Raw genomic sequence first — 13,819 nt, 5'->3', positions numbered from 1 at the left:
AGCAAAGAAGTTGTTACCTGATCCCCCCACTCCAAAAAAAAAAAAAAGATTATTCTGGAAAAGCTCTAAGTAGAAGATGGATAGAATACTAAAAGAGAAAACTTGGTTAAAATGAATCTTAATAATGAATTAATTCTCCAAAAGGAAAAAAAGAAACACATTTGAATCTGAAATCTAGGTTTTAAGAGAAGTAGGACTGAACAGAAATAGAACTTAGTAATGTTATTAGGAAAGAATAAGCAGGGGAGAAAAGTCTCATTGTTCTGTGGAAATGATCCAGGGCTCTAGAAGTTGTGCAATTGGGATCACAACTAGAAAAGTTCTAGAAAAGGTAGAAAAGATGAAATTCTTAGAAAAAGACCATGTCTACATTCTGAAGATCAAGCTAGCCAAGTATAGAGAGGCTTATAGAGAATGCTGGTCACAGGGTAAAGGATTCTTTGACCTCAGGAACTTATAATGCAGAAAAAAAATAGAGAATGAGAAAATGAGCACTGTCAAATTCATTTAAATTGAGATGGTGTCACATGTTTAACATATGGAAGGAAGAAGAGGAAGGGAAGGGAATATGTACTTATGTATGAGAGGTACTATGCTAAGCATTTTATTTTTCTCAAGTTACAATTTCATAGGGTCATCTACGTAGGTGTTGAGATTCTGAGAATGGCTCTGCAACTTACTGGCTTGGAAACTTTGGCCAGTTTGGTACTCTCTCAGTGTCTGCTTCTTTATTTGTAAAATAAGAGTGTCAGACTAGATAGTGTGTAAGTATCCTTTCAGCTCTAAATCCTAGGGCCCAAAGATTCCTGTAGGCCTCATTCTTTCTAAGGGTAGAAGGGATAGAACTTTGTTGATGATGAACAGGGAAAGCTGAAATCCCGGTTCTCAGATGCAGCTAAAAACTGGGACATGAGCACAGTATTTTTTTTCCTTTCTCCCAGAACATCTGAACGTGTCTCTCCTAGCCATTTTTTCCCTATGCTTAGTTATGGAGCCCCCATCACCTAAGGTAATGAAAGTACCAGATGACTACTATCTGCCTTAAAACTGGATTTCTTAACCTAGGGTCCATGAATTTATGTGTTTGTACAAATTCACATGCATATGCACATATAACATGCATATATACATATATGCACATGTGTAACTACATTTCTATATATACAAATTGTATATAAAGATACACAGTTATCTCTTCCACATCACAACTTTTCCCCTTCCCAGTTTCCATATATCAAGGTTATCATAAGAACTTAAATGGGAATTTTTTGGGAGTTTTGCAGAATCTGCATATGACGCAGAGCCTATTTCCAAATACTTAACCCAAATTTTACAGTAAGGTACTACTATAAACACTCCATAAAAGAAAATGAAAAAAAAAATTCAGACTTCTTCTCTGATACGAAAGGAAGGCCAAAAAAATTTAGTGTGAATTTTCCAGATCGTAGGAGTTCTATGCCCCTGACCTCCACGATATGCAACAGATAACAGAAAGTTAGGTGCTGTATAAACACATATACACACACACATATACAGACACACACACACACACACATATATATATATATATACATATATATGGTTATATAGTAACATGCATGCATACATACATACATAATTTTATGCTGTATATATATACAGTTATATAAATATGTGACTGTATTACAATGTAATTAGTCTTCCTCTAATCTATCTTATTTTATGCACTTCAAAACATTATTCTGAGGTACAGGCCACAGATTTCACTAGACTTTGAAGAAGTCCATGACACACAAATGGTTTAGAACCCCAGGGTCTTAAAGGAACAAGGTTGTTGGGGAGAATTTTATTAATTATTATCTATAGGAATCATTTGTACAAATATTTTCTCTGTTTGGAGAGGCAGGGAGTGGCCATTAGGTACAACTAAATAAAGAAAACTTTCAAAAGGGCCCTCAGATTTAGGGTAGCCCAACCCATGCCTAAATAGGAATCCCTTCTATCAACATCCATGAGAAGAATATTCATCTGACTAGTTTTACTTATTGATATTTTCCAAATGCTTTGTGCCTCATGTTATGCATTCCTTATATAAAATGACTATGTTACTGGCTGGCATCTATGGTACTATGAAGAAACCCATGTCCAAATTAAAAAAAAAAGATCTTCAGATGGTTGAATAAAATCCTTTAAGAGTTAATACTTGATTTTGTTTTAGCTTTAAGGTTTACAAAGAAATGTCCTCTATCTTACATAATTTTCAAAGTAATCCTCTGAGGACGGCAGTTGTCACTATAGTATCATTGTTTTTAATTATGATTATGTTCAGCTTAAGGTAAGGGAATTGAGGCTCAAGAGTTTAACTGATTTTTTTTCCAGGGTCACCAAACCAACCACATTGTGAGAGGGAAATTCAAATTGAGTTCTTTTCTTACTCAGCTCCTTCCACTATGATTTCATGAACTAGAGACATAACTTCCTGTAGTGGCTCACATGGTAGACATGGAGAAGAGAACCTGAATACAAATTCTTCCTCTGATAGTTAAGAAATTAAAAATCTAGGCAAGTCTTACCCTTCCAAGTATCAGGTTTCTCTTCTCCAAAATGGAGCTAATAGTATTTGTAATATTGACTTCACAGAAGTTTTGCAAGTCTTAAATGAGATGAGGTATATAAGAAGCTTTCAAAACTTAGCTGACCTTAGTGTCAAGAAGACAGGAATTTAAGTCCTCTCTTTGACACATATTGCTGGCATGACCCTGGTCAAGTCACTAAAAAATTCAGTGCCCTAAGCAACTCTCTAAATTATAAATTACTGACCAGTTGTGTGGACTAATATTGGTAGAATGAGTTATAGGAGCTCCTATACCCATAAAATCACGGGACAATAAAAAACAGAAAATAATTTAATGTGAGTTTATATTGTTTTTATTGTCATATTATGTTATTACATTGTTATTATATGTTACAGGCATAGAACTGGGGTTGCTTTACTTGGATTCCTCCTTTGGAATCTAATAAGCATCTGTAAATGCTTCTATTTTTTTTTCTCAGATTCCATTTCATGAAGTGACTCACCGTCACATAGCATCAATGGCAATGGATTTTATTATTGTTATTATTATCATTATTATTGGTTTAATATTAGGTATTGTGGTAAGATCACCTTTAATTATCACCTTTAATGTGGCTTGGGATTTTATAGATGGTAAAATCCTATCACATTTGAGGTGACTTAATGCTGTTTGATATTGGACACTTTATTGGTAACCTCCATTTACACAAGGGCTATATCATGTCTGCTAGGTTCATGACACTCAGGGGCTGAGGGAGCATTTCAGGAAATGACAGGACCCATGATGCCTGTGCTAAGGGTGAATTCTGTGCCTTTCCTCCACCAAACAAACTATAATGCCAAGAAAAGGAAGGGCAGAAAACATATATGTTGGAGTGCTTTAGATTTAAGCATGAGAATGGGGTGGGACAGGAGAAGAAAAGCAATGAAGTTAAAAAACAGAAAGAGAGAGAATGGGAGGGACATATGGTGATGGAAGGCAAGAAACATTATTTTCTTCTCATCTACAGCCACCATTGTGTTTTTTATGACAGGAAATACTTCATTGTCTTATACAACATTTTAGCAAAATGAGTTATATTTACGACGATGTTAGGCTGAAAACATAAAGAATTTATTGGGACACTTTCCACTACTCTTCACATAAAATGTTATGTAATATTATAAAGGTAATCTCACTGATATAACCATTTATCTTTATATTTAGAGAAGGAAAAATATATAATGTACATGGCACACATTGCTATGAAAAATTAAAAAGTTTTCCTCTGTTCAGTTTCTTATTAAAAACAAAATGAAGTAAATTGTCTTATGACTGAAAGTATCAGGCTCAATCTAAAGGGTAAATTTACATTTAAAAATCCTTATTTACAAAGTAGAATTTAGATTCTCCACTTCATAGTCTTTTATTGTGTTCTCTATAGAAAAACAAAAGCAACAGAGTGGTACCTAATTACTGTGATGTCTGACATAAAACTTTGATCCTAGAAAGGTACTTTAATCAGTTTCAGATTAGAAGACAAATAACTCCAGAAAGTAGCTGATGATTCTTTTTTCACACTTTGAGGAGAAGGGGCAAAGGTATTTAAATGAATAATTTGATTTTTTGAGTAGAACAACTTTTCCTACTAATTTTGGTACCATTCAGACTTTATATTGAAAGGATTTTGCATTTTACATATATATATATATATATATATATATATATATACATACATACACACATACATATATGACAACAAATGCCAGACACAAGTAGAATGGATTGAATAACAGTAGGAAACCACATGCGCTTTGAAATATTCCTTTACATAATCCATAGAGTGGATAAATAGCCTGGTACAGTGAAGACAAAATTGACCTTTAAGTCAGAAGACCTGGGTTCAAATTTGACATCTAAAGCTTACTACCTGTATAATCTTGGTTGGATAAGTTGCTTATTTTACCTGAACCTGTGTCTTCATCTATAAAATGAGAGGGTGATACTATGTATTCTCTAAAATCTCTTCTAGTCCTAAATCTATGAAAGAGAAAAAAAAGTATTTGTATAGCACCTACTATGTGTCACATGCTACACTAAGTGCTTTACTTATTTGTCCCTCACAACAGTTCTGTTGTGAGTTAGGTATTACCATTATTACCATTTCATAGTCGAGGACACTGAGGCAAACAAAGATTAAGTGACTTGCTCAGGGTTACACTGATACTTTGTGTTTGAGGTCAGATTTGGACTCAAGTCTCCCTGACTCCTTGCCCAGTGCTCTATTCACCGTACCTGTTGCCTTGATCCAATGATCCTATAACCAATTTGCAAATAAATTCAGATTGAAACCATACCCATTATAGTTACTCTTGAATTTTCTATATACCTATATTTCAGAAAAACTGTATCTATATCTTCAGTTCATAAGACAAATTTTCTATGCCAGAAAGGGCTTAAGTGAACACTAATATAAATCACTCTGGAAAGTGAGAATCTTCACAGTGTGAATAATAATGTTTGGGATAAAGCAGCCCTCTACGTCTTCATTGAAGGCATTGAAAAAAATGGTAACCAGGAAAGGCCAAGGTAAAGCTTCCCAAAATACCCGTCTAGAGACTTCCTTCCAGATTGACAGGCACTGATCTTTAGGTCTCATCATTCGACCAGTTGTATGATCATTCCATTCATATCTTCCTATCTTGTCCACAAGTCAAGCATACGTATTTTATCTAATATGATGCTAATAGTTATGTATAATATGTCTACAGCACTCCACTGAGCTATCAATGTAGTGACTGTTACAAAAAGGAAATGAGTTTAGTCTGTCATTAGCTTTTCTTGATGAAACATTGATGGGCTAGTGATCACCACTTTTAGTTTTTTAAAGCTCAAATGGATCATTTTCATCCCAATCATTCTATAATTTTGCTGGGAGTCAAAGCAATTGTTTCTGTCCTTTTGTGAAAATTACGAAAACCTTCCCCCTTCTACAGTTTTTCAGCATTTCTCCCAATTTCTGTTATAATTCCTTGGTTCCAGATAAAACTGCTTTCTCATTCAGAGTTTTTTGGGGTTGTGGATGGTGGTCTATTTCCTTTCTGAATTCCATATGGTCATATGGGGAGAGAAGTGCATAGGCAATCATAGGGCGATGTTCAGGTAATTAAGGCAAAGGTTAAGTGACTTGCCATGGGTCACACAATTAATGTCTAAGGTCAGATTTGAACTTGGGTCCTCCTGACACCAGACTCAGTGTACCATACATTGCCCAATCCGCTGCCTCTGGATAAATGGACTACGTTTTATCGGATTTATCATTAATAACATAGATAAAACCAAAAAAAATGTATAAGTAAAATTAGTTTTCAACTATAAAATACATGCATTTGAACTACAGAAAACAGAACTTCTGTGAGTGTGACTCAATTTATATAGTATCATTCATGCACACAAACAGGCACAATATAGTTCAAAAGTTACAGATGTTGTTTTCTTTATCTAATATATTTCTCTGTAGGAAGGGAGATGTTCTACGGAACTGAATCTAGGCAGATGTTTATCACACTGAAGAAACTGATGAAGATTTTGTTAAATGGAAGTCATAGATGTAATTTTTCATGTTATAATGTTCCAATTAGATTTCATTAAATGTATAATCAAAGGACTGTAGTCCTAATCTAGGCTCTGATTCATATTTAAAGCAAAGCTGAGCCTCAATTTCCTCATCTATAAAATAGGATTAATAACCTTCATGTCCCCTACTTCACTGGGTTGTTGAGGAAAAAAACTTTCTAAGTATTTATAAATTGCAGTGCTATATAAGTATGCATTATTATCATCTGTGTTCCAGCCATTCATTAAACACCTTACATTTTTTATATTATAACTTCATACTTGATGATAATAGTATTATAATAGAGAACATTAGTCAGCATGGAAGGTAAACACTAGGTAAAAATTAATCAGAATCTCTGGCTATCCTATTCTAGCCTTTTTGGCCTTATGAAACTATTGGCAGACATTTAGGTAAGTTTCCTATGTTGAGAAGAATCCTTTTTTTTCATTTCTGAAAATGCGATAATTTTTTTTTTCTGATGGAAGTCAACAGGAATTTAGGGTCCACCTAACAAAAAATTTGCTTTAAATATACTTTGCCTAGAAATGCATCTATTCCATTAATTGAAGAATATGTATATTCACATAGGATCATGGGTTTAGTTAGATTAGGGGTTTTCAAGTCTAACACACTCATTTTATACATGAGGAAATTGAGGTCCAAGGGGTTTAAGCGGTTTCTTTAAAAGCATACGCGTAGCAAGCAACAGATTTAAAAACCAGATAGATTTATTCTGAAACAATGTTTTGTTTTGTTTTGGTTTTGGTTTGGAAATGCACCAGATTAATCATAAATTTATATGTTGTACTATAAAGTTAATAAATCAAGACCTTAAAGGTCTTGTTGGTCACCTCTATCCATGAACTCTTTTAAGGAGCTCTTGAGATCTAAAAGGAGAGGTACATGGGAGTCACAAGAAGAAATCTCATTTATTTTAAATTGCATCTTTATATCCTGATGTGTTAGGTAAAATCATAACATTTTGATTGAGGCCAATAAAAACCAGAAAGTGAAGTGAAAGGAGAGAGAATTCAGGGGAGGGATGTGGAAGGAAAAGAATAAAAGAGGGAAACAGCACAGGGAGGAGAAAAGCTGATATGGGCAAAAAGAAGAGAAAGGGAAGGAAAGTATAACAAAGTTGCCCTTCAAAGAAGGACTAAGGAAGGAATAACTTAGACAAGATGCCTTTATATATATGTACATATATACATATATACACATATATATGTATATTCAATGTATTCAAGCAGAAATGCATCAGTTAAATAATAACTACTACACTGTCAGTGAACAAAGGGTCACTCTGTATTGAGAAAGGAAACTACAATCTAGAAAGTTGAAATAAATACCAGAAAGCTGGCAATAGCAATTATTTTAATAAATAAATTGGATTATCTATAAACAAAGTGGACACAATTAGTTAAATATGATTTTATGTGTATACGCACATATATGTATATATATTCATATATATTTATACAAAACTCGTGGTTATGTTACAGCCTGTTTCTATTCACTATGGATTTTTCCATTGACCTTTTATTGACTTGTGATTTTTATTCTTCTAAGACTATTCTATTCTAAGATTAAGTGACATGTAGCATCTTGTTTATTCTACCTCTACAATATCTCTCACATTTGTCTTAATCTCTATTCACATACCTACCAACATAATTAAGGCCCTCATCACCTGTCACCTAGACAGAGAAGATTTCAGTAGTCTTTTAAATAGGCCCCTCGCCTCCATGTCCTTTCCAATGCATCCTCCATACAGCTCAGGTCTGACCATGTCACTCTTTGAATCAGCAAGCTTCAATGGCTCTGTGTTATCTCTAGAATCAAAAACAATTTCCTCTTTTTGTCTTTTAAGAAACTTCACAACCTGCCTCCAACCTGCCTAGGCTTAAAGAGCTATTAATCATCATGTCTCCTAATAATAACTAGTGCTTTAAGATTTACAAAGCTCTTTACTTTATAACATTTGATCCTCATAACAATGCCATGAGGTAGGTGCTATCATTATACCTATTTTATAAATGAGGAAACAGGTTGGGAAAGGTTAAGTGATTGGCCCTTGAACAGTAAATGTCTTAAGTAGAACTTGAATGCAGGACTTTTTCGTTCTAAGCCCAGCATTCATGCCAGTATTTTACTTAATAGCCTTTCTGTCATAAACATTCTCTTGTCTAGGCTTTTCATGCCCACTGCTTCTAACATCATTGTCTGAGCAAGCTCCTTTTTATCAATGGTTTTCTTAAAATGTGGTGATCAGAACTTAACACAATATTCCCTGTGTGGTCAAACTGCTTTACGTTAGACTTGGACCAACCTTGCTCCATTGACAGGAATATGAAAAAGTTTTTTTTTTTTTATTTAGAAAGAAAATATGAAATGAGAGGAAGCATTGAGTAGTGGAGAATAATCTACCTTCACAGTCAGGAATAAGTGGGTGAAGTCCACCTTCTGATACCTATAAGCTATATGAATCTGGACAAGTCCTTAATAACCTCTCAGTGACCCATGCAATTCAATAAGACTATAAGTTTCAGAGAAATTGCCCTTCTGCATTGATAGAGTATTCTTCTGGGGAGTTCCCTCCACTAATATAATCATAGATCTAGCTATGTGAAATAAGGGCAGAGTTTGAGCCCATAAAACTAGCCAATAAGCAAAAATATAAAGCAGGTGAGTTCAGATTTATCTTACATTTCTGAATGCTTTCTTCATTTTTCTGGTATCCTATCATCCTCATGTGCCTTGATCTTTCATGGTATCTTAGGTCCTTCATGTTAACAGGAAAAGTGATTCAACAAACTCATTAACAGCTAGGTATTAGGGATGTCATGCTTTTCTATTCTTAGAAGAACTTATATTTTGAAATTCTTGATAAGGGCAATGGTTAAACCAGTCATAAACCAACAAATATTTACTAAATGCCTATTTTGTGTCAGACACTATTCTAAGTGGTGAGTATACAAAAGAAAGTAAAAAATAATCCTTGTTTTCAAAGGAGTTTATAAGCAAATGGGGGACACAACAAGCAAACAAATACGTATAAAAAAGCTATATACTGGATAAGGAGGAAATAATTGAAAGAAGGAAGGTACTAGAATTAAGACAAAAGAATGATTAATAGTAGAATTGTAGGTTCTGTGAGCCTTGGTTATAGAAAATAGTTTTGAGCTGAAGTTTGAGGGGAAAAACTTTTTATAGCCCTAAAGTCTTAATATTGCAGTTGATAAAATAACTTTATATACTTATAAACCTTGTATTGAACTTATCCAAAGGATCTATTCTGGCCTCTTTCAAGGAGTTGATTATTCACTTAATGTATGTCTGTATTGTAGCAAAATCAGTTACAATATTTTGCATGAAGATATTGAAACTAATTTAAATGAGATTATTCAACTCTTTGATAAAATCACAGGATTTGAAAGTTGGAACAAACCTCAGTGACCATCAATTTCAACCCATACCCAGCAAAAGAATGTTCTCTATGATATACTCCATCAATGGTAATCTAACCTTTCCTTAAAGACCAATTAAATCTAATCCCACAGACGATTACTAAATACCTCTGCATGAATAGCAATGTGCTAAACCATAGACAAGATAGATAGATAGATAAATAAGACATTGTAAAACAACTCTTGAAATGGAAGAATGTATCAGCGACAAATGAAAATTAGGTTAGGTAGGGCAGAAGGGCAAAGTTACCACTTAAGAGGAAAATGTATCATCTGTTGTGGATCAAAGAAGTCACCATGGGAGAAATGGGATTTTTGAGTGGGGGTGGAAGGGTGCTGTAGAGATAGATGAGATTTCTAACTCGTCCTCCATGTTAATTGAGTCATCACAAATAATCAAGAATTTACAAAGTATCTGGAGGCTCAAATCGTATAATATCAATTTTTCTTTAAACTTGTCATTCTAGTCAGATTTCATTTGTATTTCTTTATTGCACAGTTAGCAAAAAAAAAAAAATATGTGCTTAAAGCCAAATGAGTCTAAACTGCTTCAACTTAATTTAAAGCTGGGATTCATATCAAGGCTGTTCCATTCAATCTTACTTTACATTGCGTGGCCCCGATTTGACAGATCATTTAAGATTCATTTTACAATGTTGCTTCTGTAACATAGCTGATAAAAACACAGCTGTGTTTTAAATATTACAGAATTTATAGTCAGCTATAAAAGGCATGATCCCCCCTCCTTTCCCCCTCCCTCAAAGCTATGTCACTTCAAGTCTTTTCCTTGTCCCTTCATCACTGGTAGCAGAATGGATGTAATTAGGGGGGAAAAAACTTGACTGACATTTTGTGAAACACTGTTTCTAGGCACATTACGTAAGGCTTATCCATTACAGAGAATTGAAGCTTCAAAAAGCTCTAAATGAACCATGAGTTTGCATTATTTGGCATGCCTTTAAGGTATTACTGAACCAGTCAGGGCTTCTTTATTTGTTAGCGTCTTTGCTGACTGCCATTTATTCTTCCCAAGAACACAGAACTGCCTTAAATTAGTCAAATAAGCCAACTTTGAAAAAACTAAATCATTAGCCTACCCTTTCTTTTAACTTTCAGAATAGGCTCCTATTTTAACAAACACACACAGAGTTTAATAGGGCATAGTAGATAGAGGACTGGGTATGAAATCAAGAAGATCTGTACAAAAACTACACCTCAGACACTGATGTGATGGGCAATTATATTAACTCCTTTGAGCCTCAGTTTGCATATGTATAAAACAGGAGTAAAATGCATGATTATTGTGAGGATCAGATTTGATAATGTATATGAAGCCCTTTGAAAATTTCAAGTCCCAAGTAAAAGCGATATTATTATCAGTATGTATATAAAGGCAAAAAGAGAAGTGATGTAGAACAGAGAAGAGTGGGCAAGTATTATATTTAGGAAAATGTGGATTCACATTCTGCCTCTGATACATTCTAGATGTATAATCATAGGTGAGTAACTTAACCTTTTAGTGTTGCCAGGCTACTCTGTATGATTTTTAGATGCAAATTGCTGAATCTGCATCTAGTGAAGGTGTTTCCACACCACGCAGTTCTCCACACCAGTGAAATCACAGATGCTACCTCCCCATTCCACCCTACTCTTCAAGGTAGAGATGAATATTTATTTGTTAACAATAGAAACAACTTTCAGTCTTTCTATGGTTTAAGTTATGCTACTCAGTCATTTCATCTGTGTAATAATTTCCTTTAAAGCAGTCTTGTATGGGGGAAATGATGTTAAACTTGGAATTGGAATGACTATGTTCAAGTATCAGCTTCCACATTTATTAACTGTGTGGTCTTGGCTATTTCTATAACTTCTCTGAACCTCAAATTCCTTATCTAAAAGATTGTCATATTTGCTTCACTTCCCTACCCAAATGAAAATACTTACGTAATTATTGTCCAATCAGCAGGTGCATTTTTGTATGTACACACATGCATGTGCATATGTAAGCATGTGTTAATATAGCCAGATATAGGATCTACTAAGGAAGGCAGAAGATTAGGGGATACTGAGGTGTAAGTAATATTTTTATGATGGGATGGTTCATTTGATGGAATTTCCTCAAATGAAATATCTCTACCTTGGACATTCAGATAAAGCCCTCCTTCAGCAAAAGGAAAATTGTATTTGGAGTTAGAGAACCAAACATAATAAATATGTTTTAATGAGTGATAATATTTTTGTAACTTGTCTATCACATATTAAGGTATAATAACATCATAATTTTGCTAATACAGTACATGATTACAAAGAATAATCAAATTTTGTTTAAATCTCTACCTTTGATGAGGAAAATGCAAGAAGATCATATGGTTCTGCCTCTGGCTCCAATTTAGCTTAACATTAATTAGTTCTTGTAGCCTTTAGTTTCTAACCAATATCATAGAACTCTCTTCTTTTGAAAAGAATATGTCAATACAATATAATTATTGGAATAATACTTAAATTTAAGCAAATTCAAATGTTCAAATGACTTAAAAGTAGAACAGGCATCAACCTATCATCCTCAACTCATTCTCCTAGTTGTCACAATAAGTAAATGAAGTCAGGTACATAATGGAAAATAAAAGGTGCTGTAGGGACTACAAACTGGAGTATGCATGAAAAGGAGGGTTTGTATGATATGGCTTATCTTTTCATAAAATTATAATACTTTAGAATTGGAAAGTGTCTAAGCTATCATTTAGGTCAAACCATTATTTCTGAGTTGCCTCTATGCCATCTTTAAACTATCCAAACTATACCAATTTCTTAATTGTAGGAATTTAATTACATTGTGAGACAATGCATTTAATTTTTAAACTATCTCAATTAAAAAAAAAGATAGCTAAAAGTTTTTAGAAATGACAGTCATTTGTCAGCAAAGGCATCCTACTCTATAAAATGCATTTAGGGTATCAATTCTTAACAGAAAGAAGGGCTGAAGGCATGGTACTACTATTTACCATTGGTTTTGAACAACTTTATCTTGCCTTTCATTACTGAAGCTATTCACAGATTGTTACAGCCATAATGCATGCATGTTTGTTGTTCTTATGGCTATCAAGTTTTGATTAAATGTTACTTCTCCTAAGTTTTTCGTGTGTTAATGAATTTTTATCTTCATAATACATTACTAAGCAAGAACATCCCACCACACTGTGATAGAATTTGGTCAGTTATTCCTCAATCAATGAGAATATATTTTTTTCTTATTTTTTGCTATGGTAAATGATATGTCATGAGTATTTTGAGAACTTTTTTTTTTTTTTTACTATCAATAGCCTCCTTGGTTATTTAGTTATTAATCACTTGTCTCTTTGAGGAATAGCTTTTAATATTGGATTAGTGTCAATTCCATATAAATTTAGATAACAAACCTTCTCATAAGTATTGATTGCAAGTATATTTCCCAATCTTTTATCTTCAGACTCTAATTCCAAAGATATTATTTCTTTAAAATATTATGTATTATATAATATAAAATGTTTATTATGTCTATTGATACGGAATTTATTTTTAAATTGTGAGGTTTAATTACTTAATTAGATTTCATAATGGGTTTAGATTCTTATAATCTAGTCATTGCTTAGATTCATATTATTTAGCCTTTGCTTAGATTCTTATAATCTAGCCACTGCCTCACAGACTCCTTAAGAGTCTGGCTAATATGACAGATGTTCTAATAAACCTTATCTTTGGCTGAAAGAAGGCCTGGGTTGAATTCTTTTGGACAAGACCCATATGTTCTGATTTTGGGGTCCCAGCAACCCTGAACCTCTAAACGTCATCAGTTTGGTGTCCCATATTGGGAAACTGCCTAATCCCAAGTTCTTCTCCAGCCAAGACTGGAAGGTATGTAAGCCTCTCCCCATCTTTCTTGCTCTGCAATGGGGGTCACTCTCCAAGCGCCAAGGTTTGGAGGTACTTTTTGGGCAGACAGGTAAGAGGCTGTCTCACACTCAGCCTGACACTCAGGCTCTCAGTCCACTGGGTTGGTTTGAGGCCATGGACTTGGGTACACCCTCCGTAGGACAGAGGAGAAGGATGGAGGCCCTATCAGGAAGTGTATGCCCAACTCTGTCAGTTCTCTTGGCACTAGAGAATTTGGGAAAACCACAATTCCTTTTTCATTCCCTGAGACTTACCCCCTTCCCTCTACA

The 13,819-nt window shown here is 34.1% G+C and overlaps 1 protein-coding gene across 1 annotated transcript in view; it reads right to left on the bottom strand.

The window, feature by feature from the left end:
* CSMD1 (CUB and Sushi multiple domains 1) overlaps positions 1-13,819 on the bottom strand; it is a 1,378,384-nt gene that overhangs the window by 1,350,256 nt on the left and 14,309 nt on the right. The gene's annotated exons all lie outside the window — the stretch shown is intronic.

The sequence above is a fragment of the Phascolarctos cinereus genome, unplaced genomic scaffold (assembly GCF_003287225.1).
Source record: "Phascolarctos cinereus isolate Bilbo 61053 unplaced genomic scaffold, phaCin_HiC Scaffold_2;HRSCAF=192, whole genome shotgun sequence".
Classification (NCBI taxonomy): Eukaryota; Metazoa; Chordata; class Mammalia; order Diprotodontia; family Phascolarctidae; genus Phascolarctos; species Phascolarctos cinereus.
The sequence above is the reverse complement of the archived record's forward strand: the minus strand, read 5'-3'. Positions and strand labels throughout refer to the sequence as shown.